Source organism: Penaeus chinensis, chromosome 23 (genome assembly GCF_019202785.1).
Source record: "Penaeus chinensis breed Huanghai No. 1 chromosome 23, ASM1920278v2, whole genome shotgun sequence".
NCBI lineage: Eukaryota > Metazoa > Arthropoda > Malacostraca > Decapoda > Penaeidae > Penaeus > Penaeus chinensis.
The window spans coordinates 23,190,321-23,195,320 of NC_061841.1; the positions used below are offsets into that span (position 1 = coordinate 23,190,321).

Genomic DNA, 5,000 nt, shown 5'->3' on the forward strand with positions numbered 1-5,000 from the left:
AAAATGCTAACAAGAAATGTAAAACATCACATTAAAATTCACGACAAGCAGCGGCGGTCACTATACGGCACAATCACTGGGGCACACAGATAAGCATTCTCAAATTCCACAGGTGAGCACAGTAGGGTCACGAAGCGGCACTATACATAACCTGACAGTGGTGGCGATGTGGTGCGGAGATAGCGCCGCCCGAGCAAAAAGAATCCGCGCCAGGACCAAAGCTGCGTGGAGCAGAACCTGGAAGAGCTCCGGTCGTCGCTACCTGCTGTCTGCCTCTCTGCGACCCCCCGGCACGCTCACCTCAGCTGGCGCGAACCACCGCGACGACAGGTGGATAGCCAAACAAGCTAGGGGCTGATAGCTGGTTCGTCGCTGATCCACGCAGTTTATTCCAGACGCGTTGCAAGCACGAACATGTGTCGTTCTATAGTAATGGTCATAGGATATCAGATCCCTACAAAGTCCTCAGCAGCACAAAATACCATTACATGTTAGATCAGGCGAAGATCCGTACGGGCGTTAACGTCGGCAGCAAACAAGGGATGAAAATGAGGTGTGGGTATAAGGGCGAGAATGGCGTGCCACTACAGTCCTCCTCCCGGGGACATGGGGGTCTCTTAGGGGTCTCATATCTATCTCCAGAAATAAACCAGCAAGCTAAGAACCCTTTCATTATGAGTGTGTGCATGTGAGTGTGTGCGTGTGTTTTTGTATGCATGCATGCATTTTGTGTGAAAATGAACTCGAAATTGAAATTGAAACTATTCTGTTTAGCCAACTGGTATGGCAAATCATATGAGTACATCTGTTATGATAGGAGCGTGACTGTTGAAAAGGTTGTTATGTGTGTGTGTACACATGTGTTGTGTATGGGTCTGTGTGTACCTTTTTCTTACTCAATGCAAATAACAATAAATTGGAGAAAAAAAAAAAAAAACCCAAGATGAATAACACTGAATTACTTAAGATATCCACTGATAACGCTTCCTATCCCAATGATAAGCCTAGGGTGGTCCTTATCACTCAAGTGTTCAAGGAACGAACGGTATCTTACAAGTTGTTTTTAGGGGCTTGGTGGGAGAGTAGGTACTGATGCTCCAGGAGCTTGTGCCGAAAGAATGATATTCGATCCAGTACATATCTGAGGGCCTCTTTTCAATGCCAACTCAACTGTCAACGTTAACGAAAGAGCTTAACAGTTCGGCGAGCTGTTAAGGTTTTGCTGCCAGTTCAGTCCAAGCGTGACGTCACTGTTATGGCTCCGCCCATCGTCTGTAATGCGCCTCAGAAAAATAACCATTAGGGATTATATTTTTAACTAATGCCTACAAGGCCGTCTGTCGTAAGCTAAGATTATAAGTAGAATTCATACTATTATAATACTATTATACGATTATTATTTATAAAGATATTCACACATATTTACCTGTGTTTTTACATTAAACGTGAATAAAGGTTATGGATGATAATTTAAAATTTTCACATGACATAAGTCAAGCCAAACATTTAGATGGATGAACAGCATTAATTCAGAAAAAGTCTTTATAGACGGATTTAGATTTTGGGAATGTGCAACGTTGCGCGAACAGTTTGTAATCCACATCGGAAAAAGATACATAACTGAGCAAGTCTGTCTGGTTGTAGGCGTTCTTGTCTTGCCCTCAGCTCAGCTGGCAGACTGTTGCTGGTTGTTCTCGCAGAGAACTCGTGCGCCAGTCTGTTTGCCTCCGCTTGGGGGTCATGATGTGTGCACCTCAGGGCTGAGCGGCTGGTAGCTCGCCTAACCCGTTGCCACAGCTCTGGAAGGTTGGTTTGGTAGTCGAAGGACTCACACCATTCCAGCCATTTTGGATTTGGTCGTGGCATTTGGGCTGGGCCAGCATCCATGAGGGTTGTTACAGTGCCGTAATGGTCACTTGTGACGGTCCCATCGACACACCAGCTAATCCTCTCCACCAGAGTCGCAGTGGCCAAAGTGAGGTCTAGGACCCTTCCTCTGACATGCGTTGGCTCTTGGGTGTTGAGGAGAGCGATCTCAGGGAATGTCTCAAGCACATTGGCTATGTGACAGTGCGATGCATCGGCTATTGCGGAGCAGGGGATTGTTGCTCTGACAAGGGTGATCAAGCCTCTCTAGCCAGGTGTTTGTGGCAGCATGAAGACATGATACCCTGAAAGGCGAACAGTGTCCACTGTTAATGACTCCTGGAGTATGACAATGTCAATGTTCCTTGATTGCACTACTGCTTAGAGAATGGCGTTCCTTGGGGAGAAGCCATTGATGTTCCACTGTAGGATACTTAGGTTGTGTGTCATGAAGTTACTCAGTGATAGTTACATCAGAGACATCGTCGGATTCGGGTTGAGAGTCGGAGTCTGACAACTCCATTGGGAGGTCCTTGCTGGTTGTGGGCTCCTCGTCTGTTTTCAGGCTATTCTTGGGATCACTGAGGGGTGGAGAGCCTTTGGTAGCTCTGACTTTAGTTAGTTTGGCTTTTCTCTCAGGCTTTTTATGTGTATTTTTCTTTGCTGGCCTTGCCTGGGCAAGTTCAGCGTGCTCTGGCTCTGGCTGCACAGATTCAGCCTGTTTTGGCTCTGCCTGTGAAGGCATGACCTGGTTTGGAGTGGGGAGGGGAATCTCGTCCTGGGGTGAGGGTGGGGCTGGCTTTGCTCTCTCCAGCTTTCTACCTTTTCAGGGCTGCGACAGTCTGGGTCATTGCCATCATGGCGACTGTGACTGCTTTCTCTGCCTCTTCACTTGACCTCCCCAGGACTGTTGCTACTGCTGAGACTACAACAGTCAACAGGAGAGTCATATCTTCCTCATCAAAGAGGAGATGATCATCTCTCGGGGAGGCTTTAGTGGTGCTCTTAGAACCTTTATTCCTTTGGTTCTTTTTCTGCACCTTTGGCATTGTCGGGAACTCCTTTTTGTCGAAGACATCCGGTGTCGGCTGGAGGGCGCTTTCCTGCCTCTTAGGAGGTCGGGAGGCCTTTTCACTTTGGTTCCTTCCCCAGACATGGGTGCCCGCCTCTTTTCTGACAGAGCAAGCCAGGCTCCAGGCGTGATGCCTCTTGGCACAGTTGGGACATTTGGCTGTTGTGTCCCCCTTTTCTTCTTTGTATGCCTTAAGGGTTAGCTGTACAGTTAGCCTGGTAGTGACCGTATTTCTGGCACTTGAAACACCGAAGTGGTTCAAGCACATACATTCGAAGGTTGTTGGTGCCCCAGTTACCCAGATCAAGGGTAGTGGTTGGGGGCACCTTTCATGGTCACCAGGACTTGCCTGGTTGGAGTCTTCTCCTTCGACATACAGGAAGCCCCCACGACCTGGGGATGTGATGTGATCAGCTCAACATCGTACGAGACTGAGAAGCCAAGTAGCACCATATTGACTCTCTTTTCCTTAGTGGGGAAAGAATCAATTTCCTCCCATCTGTTAGCTCCTTCGTTTCCCGGAGGAAATTCAGGGTAGCTTGATCTTTGGGCATTATGATCATGCCCTTGATCTCGGGTAACCCCGAGGAAACGTTTAGGGGGTCCAGACTCTCTATCAGAGTCTGTCTCCGGCCTCGGACGTTTCAGCCCGCCCTTTCGGCTTTCGGGCTTGTTTGTGGGGGCAGCAGCTGATTCGGCTGGTTCAGCCTGCTCTCCCGTCTCAGTCGGGGAGGCCGTCTGAGAGTTCAGGGGCCTCTCTGGCTTAGCTGTTGGCCTGGAGGGGCCAGCACGAGAGTCAATTTGTTTCACAATTCGGTGGACAGACCCATTGGATTCGGTCTTGTCCACCTTGGCAGCAGGCTTGACAGTGTCATACTGTGCATGCGATTTTCTTTGCCACAAGAAGGCACACAGGGCTTCGTGGTGACTGCCGTGGTCTGGGCCTTGCGAGGTTCGTCAACTTTAAGTTCAGTCTGTGAGAGGTGTTTGTTTAATTTGTCCACATAATGGTAAGTGCTTCATCCTCTCACGCCCCAACCCACCAACAAGGGGAAGCTTAGTGTTAGAGCCAGTGTCTAACAGCAACAGGAGTGATGAGAGAATATACGCAGCCAATAGCCATTGTGACGGCGCTCACAGACCATTGTGAGTGCCAATGGCGGCATGACTGCTTGACCCTAGCCTCCCGAGGGAGACCAGCAGATTGACCGTGACCGGGCCAGGATCAGGCCGCCTGTCTTACTGGAATAGAGGACCAAAGAGGCGTGTTGCTAGCCGCAGGGCGTACTCATTCACGGCATTGCTCAACCAGTAGGACTCCCATTTCCACAGAGCACAAGGCTGCCATGCATGACAAATGTGTGGGTAGGTGTAAACCCCTGGGGAGAGACCAGAAGAGATGCCCTTCCACCTACAAGACATCATTGTTTGGAACCCTTTTGCTCATCCCTCTGGAGCAGCCACCCAGAGGTTGCTTCACCTCAGTGAGGGAGGGAGCTCTTGCACTTTTTCCAGGAGGTTCCTCTCATCCCTCTGAAACAACCACCCAAAGGTTGTTTCACCACAGTGAGGAAGGAGAGGACCTGTACCTTTTCAAAGTGAATCCCTCTTCCCTCTGAGACAGCCACCCAAAGGCTGTTTCACCTCAGTGAGGGAAGAGGAATCCTGCGCCTTTCAAGGAAGTTTCTTCAGCCCTCAGAAACAGCCACCCAAAGACTGATTCACCAGAGCGAGGGAGAGAAGCTAACTTTCGAGGTGGTTCTAGTGGCGGGATGGGAAGGCGGTGTTCTGTCTAGCAGCAGCTATTTCAACTGAACCAGGCTGAGGGCCTAACGAAGGGAAGGGCTCCTACCTGCCTATTCATTCCTAAACGAAAAACTAGAGTAGCCTGCCATATGGTCTGCCATACCAAAAGGAATGGCAACTCTCTGCACACCGTAAGGCAGGCATGCTAAGGCCCCCCAGACACACCTCCCCTGTGGGAGGTAAAGGGCTGCCCACGTCCAAGCACAAGCCCGAAGATGGGATCCAGTTCACCAGAAGGTGCGCAGAGAGTAATCCT

General features: G+C 49.7%; 1 protein-coding gene across 1 annotated transcript in view; it reads left to right on the forward strand.

The window, feature by feature from the left end:
* LOC125037480 (alcohol dehydrogenase class-3-like) overlaps positions 1-5,000 on the forward strand; it is an 18,798-nt gene that overhangs the window by 3,325 nt on the left and 10,473 nt on the right. The gene's annotated exons all lie outside the window — the stretch shown is intronic.